Source organism: Pinus tabuliformis, chromosome 8 (assembly GCF_031772625.1).
Source record: "Pinus tabuliformis cultivar Carrire ecotype Pingquan chromosome 8, CPIR1, whole genome shotgun sequence".
Classification (NCBI taxonomy): domain Eukaryota; kingdom Viridiplantae; phylum Streptophyta; class Pinopsida; order Pinales; family Pinaceae; genus Pinus; species Pinus tabuliformis.
This window is the reverse complement of record NC_142294.1, coordinates 882,914,672-882,924,858: the sequence shown is the minus strand read 5'-3', so window position 1 is coordinate 882,924,858 and position 10,187 is coordinate 882,914,672.

Genomic DNA, 10,187 nt, shown 5'->3' with positions numbered 1-10,187 from the left:
ATCATCTATAGGTTCTGAGTCGGTTGTGGAGGTTGTGCTCCCTTTTCACGAATCTTAAGTAGCAATATAGGGAAATCCTTAGTCGCATGGTCAAACTGATTACAATAGCAACATGACAGTTGCATCAGATTCGGCAGTCTCTCACATAGTGTCCTAGTCCTCCATAATTGTAACAAATAAGCTACCCTCAACCTCTACCAGGTCCTCCTCCACCTCGACCTCGACCGTGACCATAATACTCACCTTCTGCTCCTCCAACACCTTGGTTTGGAGGCCGCATTTCTACCTGCACCCTATATGCAAGTGTCATGTCCATCATTAATTCGTAACTACGGAAATTGTACTCATCATGACCTACTGATTGATAGAAATTTTCGAAGAGCTGTTGTGGCGTCTATACAAATTTTTGCAGCAAATGGCAATTATCAGTCGCATGTTTCCCAACTACCTAGCAGATAGCACACCATAGCATGGGCCCTATTCTTGGCCCTATTGTAGCCTCCAACCTCAGAGGCATCGATCCCCTTGCTACAATATGATTCGCAAAGACTAGACAATGATCCTTGTCATGCCCCGAATCTTTCCATTTCAGGCCCTAGACTTCTTTGCAAGCCTCTCGTTGAGTTGTTCTATCTTTCTTTAGGATTTTCTTTCCATGCCAAAGGTTCTACAAATATGCATGAATTTTCTGAACCACTAGATAATTATCTTGCATTGATGTCTCATGAAATCTCATCATGATTTCCAGAGCTTCTACCTGAGTCCCGATTGTTTGTTGTGATAACGGAACCTTTATATTTGGCAGGAGCGAGGCCACAAAACATTCACGGTGCTACCCATCAGTCAAGTTCATGTTGGCTTCCCCAATCATACACTTCAATCTTTGATCCAAATCCCAAGGCATCTCTCCAAGCTTCATCATGATCTCCTTGAATCCCATAATGGATTGCACTTGAGACTTAGGTCTACTAAATTCGTTATTCAACACAGTCTAGATATTTGCCAATGCAGATGTTGGGTTATCAGTACTGTACTTAATGTACCATGTTAGTGTGCAGTCCTGCAAAGCACTAACCAATGCTTTTTTCTTCATTTTATTGTCCATGATACCCTCGGCTTCCCATACAACCTTTGTGACCAACCAAAACTAGTCTGGATCTTCATTTCCTATGCCCTTGAACACAGGTAGCTTTACAGAGTTTGCCATGATGAATGGTGTTGGAGGTGGCAGTGGTGTGGGTGAAGGGGTAAGCGGTGGAGGTCAGGATGGAGGTGGTGTGGATGGATGAGATGTGGATGGAGGCAGGTGTGGGTATTCATGGGAACCCTTGTCTTATCAACGGAATAATGCTTAGCAGAGAAGTTTGTGTTGTTCCTTCATCATCACTCAGATGAGGTTCAATAAGCGGACTATATTCAGGACCTTTCCTTCTTCTGTCCCTGAAATACCTTCCACTTCATGTAGCTCCAAACATTAAGGTAACTGCATGACCCACTTTTCACACAAGAGAATCTTAATCCAAGTATTTAATGCTTTCAAATACTTACCTCACTTCCCTTTGAAGAAGTAATGCTCTGTTTCGCTATAACTAACCAAAGTATTGACTTTGAACTCTGTAACAAACCCTCCTATGATACAGCCAAGCCAATGGTCGACAGTGTGCACGATCTTCTCTTCAGAGGCTTCCAATTTCCACACTAATTCCGAGGTCCAAACAATTGGACCGTCAAGCCTCCACCTTCCTTGGTCATTTTTCAACTTCGCGATCCACTTGTATAATTCAACCGGGAAGGAACAAAAGAATATTTCATGAATTTCTGTGTAAATATATTTACCCAACCACTTTTCTTTCATTAATTGCGGATTCCTATTTTCTTGCGCTGCGAATTTGTGGATATATCTATCCAACCAATCTTCAATCTCCTTCTTAACTAGATTCCAATGATGTGACATCACACATCTCGTTATGCAGATCCCGGTCCTAGCAACAGAAGAATTCGTTGGCTTGATGGGCCCTGACCTAGGTTTAGCGTTAGTCAGCCAAGAAAATCCCTACACTATTGGCCCTTTTGGCATCAATCCGCGAAGCGCGAACTGAATTCTCACCCAAAGCAGTATGGGGGGATGCAGGAACCAAATTTATGCACCCTAATATGGTTGTGATGTCAGTTTTACACTTTAAATTTTCCTTCGCGCAGATCGATAAGCCTTTACAGCTTATCAATGTACTTCTCTATTAGTCTTTCAGAACCTCCGCGAAGGTCTGCGATCTTCCTTCCCATAACCCTAACAAGCGATATTGGCACTTACATGCCTCTGTAACTACTTTCTCGTATAGTTCCCTGAATTATCTTAAGTGTTCACCAATTCTATCATGCAATTAAGATTATCTTTGCATAAACATATATCTCTACTTGACTCCATATAACAGAGGAAAACATATAGATTTGCACATCAATTTAGCAATAAAATAAAAACCCAATGCTTAACACAACATAATCTCATGCAATTGACAGAAGTAAAATACATAGTAATTTTAGAATACTCTTCTTTATTGATGATCGAGATTCCTAGTACAGACTCTGACTACCCTGCACACACAGTTGTAGGGGTTTGCACACTTAGTTGCAGACTTCTACCCTAAGGATCTGCACACTCAGCTACAGACTTCTACCCTAGAGATCTGCACACTCAGCTACAAAGTGTCTTTCCTACACTAAGACTCTCACTCTCTTAGCTCTTTATAGACTCATCAATGACTCTATCTATCAACTAAATTGAACTATGTTAGACTCCTCTAAGTCCTCCTTTTTATACCATCCCATGCTTCGCGAACCAAGGGCAGATCTCATCAAGCCAACACAACCTATCTAAACTAAGGGTGGAAACCCTTTTTCACTCTTGATATCTTCGCACTCCACGATCACAAAATGCAGAGACTTTACATCTCTTTATACAAAATTTGGGCTTTTTTCCCCAAAACTTGGTTTTTTAACCCCAAAATTGACCCCAGGGTACCCCTTCCCAAGAGGCAGCCCTGACCCAGGTTCAATGTTAGTCAACCAAGCAAATCCCTACACTAATAGCCATTTCAGCATCAATCCGTAGAGTGCGGACTGAAGTCTCACCCAAAGAAGTATGGGGGGATGCAGGAACCAAGTTTTTGTACCCTGAGATGGTTGTGATGTCGGTTTTACACTTTAACCCTACTTTCACGCATATCGATAAGCCTTTACGTCTTATCAATGTACTTCTCTATTAGTCTTTCATAACCTGTACAGAGGTCTACGATCGTCCTTCGCGTAACCCTAACAAGTGATCTCGGCACTTATGTGCCTTTCTAACTACTTTGTTGTATAGTTCCCCAAATTATCTTAAGTTTTCGCCAATTCTATCATGAAATTAAGATTATCTTTTAGAACCTTCACGAAGGTCTGCGATCATCCTTCGCGTAACCCAAACAAGTGATCTTAGCACTTACGTGCCTATGTAACCACTTTGATGTAATGTTCCCCGAATTATCTTAAGTGTTCGCCAGTTATATCATGAAATTAAGATTATGTTTGCGTAAACATGTATCTCTACTTGCATGCATATATAAGAAGAAAACATATATATTTGTGCATCAATTTAGCACTAAAACATAAACCCAGTGCTTAACATAACATAATCACATGCAATTGACAAATGTAAAATACACAATAATTTTAGAATACTCTTCTTTATTGATGATCCAGATTTCTAGTATAGACTTTGACTACCCTACGCACATAGCTGCAGGGGTCCACACACTCAGCTGCAGACTTCTACCCTAGGCCTCTGCGCACTGAGCTCTTTCCTACGCTAAGACTATCACTCTCTTAGCTCTTTACACACTCATCAATGACTCTATCTATCAATTGAACTAAACTATCTTAGACTCCTCTAAGACCTCCATTTTATACAATCCCATGGTTCACGGACCATGGGCGGATCTCATCAAGCTAAAACAACCTATCTAAACTAAGGGAGGAAACCATTTTTGTCTCTTGATATCTTCATGATCACAAAATGCAGATACTTTACATTTCTTTATACAGAAGTCAGGCTTTCTGCCCCAAAACTTGGGCTTTTAACCCCAAAAGTGACCCTAGGGGACCCATTCCCAACAAATAGTAAAAAGAATATAATTAAATTTACATGATCAATTACGTCAGTAAAAAAGTTTATTTCCGAAGAGGAAAATCAAATGTGGAGAGGAACAGTGCAAAATTAGGGAACTGGTCAAACGTGCAGCACTAGTGTCAAACGCGCAGCTACATGTTAAGAATAACTTTTGCCTACCTTGTCGGTGTTCAAATTGAGGCTGTGATAGCTCATTAGAGAGTATATCCTATATAGTTTCCAGATATTCCTTTAGTTTCCAAAATGAGCTCTATTTTTCCCTCTAAAAATGAATTCTCCCAAGACTGGTCAAATCCGCAGCATGAAGGTGAAAAAGGAGGCAGAACATTGCTTTTTTTGGTGTTTTTTCACCTTTTGACCTGCCAGTTGTGGGAAACAAGGCTTGTAAAGTTGTTTTCCTGCATGATTTCTCTACTCTAAATCTAGTGGTGGTCTTCCTTTGTCCAAAAACTGATCCAAACAAAAGCGCATCGTGAAGGGCATTGCGCCTTTGGCATTCTAGCTGGAAAAACTATGTATAATTACTTGAGAAACACAAAAAACTTCAAAATTACCCCAAAAATCCTCAAAATTGGTGAAATTCTTTCTGATCATGTGTTTTGTGCATGGATTGAGGCTTCAGCAAGGATGTCTAGTCTCTCCTTCTATTTTTGATGAGTTAAGGCTTTAATTTTTTCCTTTGCAACCTTGAGTTTTGCTCTTATATTCCTTGCCAAGTTGGCATAGTGTTCTACAATCTTCCTCTAAATTTCATTTTTCTAATTTTTTTTGTCTATGAACTTCTCTAAATGTTTATTGATGTTATGAAGCCAATTCTCTAGGTTCTCATTGATCAAGATGACAAATTTCTCATTCCATGTGAGCTTATTAGAAAGCTCAGCCTCATTTTTTTTCTCTAGTTCTAGAACTCTTTTCAGCCCTTTAGTTCTAGGTCTTCTTCTAGGTTCTTTCTGTTCTTCAGGTTCACCATACCTATCATAGGCCTCATCAAGAAATGCCTTGGATTTCATTGCTTCCCTCTTTGCCTTGATGAGCTGAATCTCCATGACCTCATTTTTGGCCTCAAGCTGCTTGTTTTCCTACTCATAATATGAGATAATGTATTTTTCCCTCTATAGGTTGATTTGGAGCCCCCTGATGAGTGCATCCTTTTCTTTGATGAAAATTCTTGTGCTCTCACTATCATAATCCTCACATAGGTCAACCAAGTCAAAATATTGCTTTCTCTCATGGAGGTCCTCCTCATGTTTGATCTCTACCTCTATCATCTTCTCCTTACCCTTCTGTACCTACATTTCCAATGAAGAAGGCAAGGCCCCTCCCACAATCTATGGGGAAATCACTTGCCTATGGCCTCTTTGATAAGTATGTGTCAAATTTCCCAAATCAACCCCTTTAGACTTGATGACTGTAACCTGTTCAATCTACTCCTACTCTCTGATTTCATCTCTTTTAGGTGAATGAAAATGCTCCTAAAATGGTGATGATGGAGGTGATGGTGAGGGTGATTGATCAGATGAGGATGAATGATCTATGGGCTGAGATGGAGGAATGGAGGTGGAAGGATGAGATGATGAAGGCACATCTTGAACATGTTGAATGGATGGATCAGTAAATATGTCATTGGTAATGAAGGTACTCCATGCAATGTTGAGCTCTTTGAGATGATGAAGGACTATGATTTTAATGAGGGAATGATGAAAGAGACTATTCATTTGATCTTTATACTCTCTTTTCTGGGAAATGTAGGTGATATTGTCAATGCTCCAAAAGAGATAATAAGGTATGTTGAGCATCTTAACCCTTGTGAAATGCATGAGTAGCTGAAAATGATAGGTATATAGCCTAGAAAATCTTCCTTCACAATTAAAGTATTTCTTGATGATTTTCATCATGGGAACAAATCTATCCAGGAGTTAAGAGAAAGGAAACACCCTTTTTTATCAATTATGTATCTAGGTTTAATATAGGGCTCATAGTAATGCTCCTCAAAATCACCTTGTTTAAACCATTTCTCCCCAACATTTGGGATTCCAGTTGAAGCTGATATGGTGGAAGTGGGTATAGTGAAAGTGACACCAGCAAGGGTTACCTAGTTGTCATGGAGATTGGTGATGAAAAATCTACTCAAGATAGGATGATATTGGACCCTTTGTACTTTCTAACAAAACTAAAAATATTCGAGATTTGTGAAAGATGTCACAGTCATGGGAGATGCGATGAGTTCATTATTATTTCTTGGCTGAAATCTAATGATTCTCCCTCCTTTGTTTGACTTCCTCCCCTTTCTTTCCTCTTCACTAGAACTTTTGTTTTCTTCTTGTGACATGGTGTCTCTATTTAAAACCCTAGGGAGATGAAATGATAGTGGAATGTAGGTGTAGGGAGTCGGGGATGGTATGAAGAAATTCAAGGAGATGAGGGAAGGAGTTTATTGTTTAAGGGAAGTAACAAGGAGTGGGAATGTAGAGGGATTTGGAATAGGGAATTTTATTATAGGTTATGGGTTTTGGAAGCCTAGGCAAATAAAACACCTAGGTCTTAAGGTTTTGGGAATAGAATCATTTGGGAGATAGTGGAATGATACAAGGGCTCGGAAAGGGTTTAATAGGGGTATGGGAAAGGGATAGAAGTATTAGGGTGTGAAATTATGGGTGTGGGAATGAAACTAGGGTTTGCAGGTTTGAAGACGCAAAATTTCATTCAAGAGACTTAAGAATGAAGTTGTGAAATATGAAATGAAACGAGGACAAAATTTCAGGGCTACTTACTTGCTGGAGGAAGAGAACAACCAAACTGAAGCTTCAGAGGCAATGGCACTTGCTTTTAGAGGCTAGAGAGAAACCCTGATCAAACGTACAACGTTCAACTGAAACACACCCTTCACTGGTTAAACACGCAATGTTGAAATGAAATGCACAGCATATAATGGGAACGTGCAACATAAGACTGGAACATGTAACGCAACACTAGAATGCACAACTTTGAACTGAAACATGCAGCATTCAATTGAAATGTGCAACGAAAACTCTGTTTTGTTGGTTTCACTTGTCCAACTCGGAAATTTCTCCTTTGTTGAGGTTGTTTGACCAAGACAAGAGAAAATGAGGGGCAAATGGATGTCTTGAAGGCTTTAAATACTTAATAGCATTTGACTTTATTGATTTATAACCCATTTTCTAATGTTTTGAAAGTGCTTTTGAATCATTGCACTAATACCATTTACCTTGTACATTTTCTTTATAGATTGATCAATTGATATAGATTGGGAATGCTTTGACCTTTGACTTTTCGTCTTTTGGCATTATGGAGTTGAGTTGACAGATTTAGAAAAGTCACTTATTACGTATAATAACATAAAATTACATAAATATAAAAAATAGAAATACATCTCTGTTTTTTGGAATAAAATTACAAACTCGAATGAAATTCATACTTGAAATCAAAATTAGAACCTTTGGTAACCATGGTTACATGCTTGCAAATCCTCTTTAACTGAAAAAGGAATATTATTTAGTTCACTCTCATACTTTGCTGGCCTTATGTAGTGAAATGGTGTTTTATTGGACCTTGAAAAAATGAAACCTATAGACCTAATGAAAACCTTGAGTGAGTAGACTTCAAGTTGACTTGACTGACACAAAACACGATGAAAGGAGCCTTGATGGTCGATGTATGATCAGTAAGACATATGAGGGTGGGCCAACAAATATTGATTTTTTTTTAGAGAGAAGGGATTTTGACATAAGGCTACCATCAGTGAGTAAATTTTTTAAATGAGGACCTAGGTGGAATGACAAAAATTTTAGAATGGGACCCTAATATGATATGAAAAGAGGCATTTTGATCATTGATGGAAGTATGCAAATACTAACTCTAACATTATTAACTAGGAAGAACCCTAGTGATGATAGTATCATATTGGCACATTTTATTTGTCCCTAGTGCGGTTAGTCATGAGTGTACTAACGTGGCCCGAAGGTGTAATGCAAAAGTTTCATCCTGGTAAATCATGTTGAACACTAGATGGATGAGGTGTCGGGATGATGCGAAAAGATTATTTTTACCCAATGGTTATGTCATGACCCGGAGGGGTGGTGCACTATCCACATAATCCCAAAAGCTTAGCTTGGAAGAATGAAAGGAAGGTGCAATAGAAAGTGTAAGGAGCATAAGGGAAGGATGCCATCACCATATGTCATCCTGGAAGTCCCACCTTAGAGGAAATTTGGGGCTGAAGAATTGAATACCCTAGGAAAGGCCTTATGGGATGACGTAAGGCACATGTGAGGTAGGGCTACACTATTGTAGTGTGCTATTGGTCTAGAGCTAGTCCACATGTCAAGTTATTTGACAGGTTCACCTTAAAGTATTCAGAAGAAATATCATAACTGAGCGGCAGGGCCAATGAAGCATCAGGCTAGTTAGGCCTACGAATCATAGGTGAAGGGACATTCCCATCAACTAGAATTGGGGCCACTTGGGACAATAAAGATAGTAATTCTTCGAGGTGAGACCCATCAGTCCATGTAAGCTCGGAGGTCTCACCCCGAAAGTTAAAGGGAGGAGTCAAATGTAAGGGTTGAGAGGAGACTTGTGGGATGACATAATTCATACCACTCAGGTAGAGCACATAACCAATTACTGGAGAAGGGGTCCCGCTAGCCAGTTCATCTCGATGTTATGCCCCTAGAAAAGTAAAGAGGTGCAGCGAAGGAGGCACTAATATAAAGGAGTCAGGGTGACATGGGATAGGTCATGGGGAAGGGAAGACCATTGAGGAGGCAAAACTATGGCCCCACCATCCTTTTAAGCCCATAAAAGAGGCTTTGTGTCCAATAGGACCCACCCAGGAGGCATAAGTACAGCTAATGTGAATGCATGGGATCGAGTGTTGACTGCTGGATTCTAGTGTGCCAATGAATATGTGTATAAAAAAACAAATGTATATATATATATATATATATATATATATATATATATATATATATATATATATATATATATATATATATATACATACATACATACATACATACATACATACATACATACATATACATATATACATATATATATCTATATATCTATATATATAGACTGAAATATACAGTTCTAAGGCTCATATGTTGAGTCACGAAGTCGAAGTAAAGCTCAGATTTCCTTTAAAAAAAAAACCTAGGGCTACCCCATTCCTATAAAGGTAATTGACAGGTTGGGTACATTACAGAGTGGTATTAGAGAATCCAAGTTCAACTCTTGGAGTGGTTGGGATTCATCTCAAGCCAATGATGATTTATGAGAAATTGCTAAGTAACTATTTAGGCATTAGAAGATGATCTAAACTATTGATTGCTACTTTGACGATAACCTTGTGCTAATGTGAGTTGTTTGGTTGCAAACAAAAAAAAACCCAGTGAGGGTAGGATCATGGCAATAAACGTGTTGTTTATTATTAATTATGTACTCATGATAGGATTGCAGGATTGCAGGACTGATGCACGTGATTTGTAAATATGTTGGCACACTAACCTGGTTGTTTTGTCATAGCATAGACCACCATAGAAAACCCATGAACGCAAGTTCATGGTTATGATTGTGTGTCTATTTATTTATAATGAAAAGTCTAACAAGGTGCTTTGTTGACAACACATCACAAACAACATAAAACAAAGGAAACACAACAATGAGGACTAGAATGGTTGAGTACAGTTTCAATCAATTACAGAATGGAAGTGATTGGGTCAGAGCTAACAAAGAATAGAGATCAATTGATCAAGGGGGAGGGAATCATTATCCACACTAGATGGACACCTTGAGAAGTTTGAGGGGTAAGGTGAGAAGCTTTAAAGGTGATAATGAGAGGCTGATAAGAGCCCCAGAAAGGTAGGCAAAGTTGTTAGGCCAAAAGTAACAATGGACATAAGAAGAATTGGCTCAAGAAAAGCTAATAAAGTAGAGCAAGTACCAAAATCATACAACGCAATCTCAATATAAATCTAATGTTTTTATTAAGAATAAT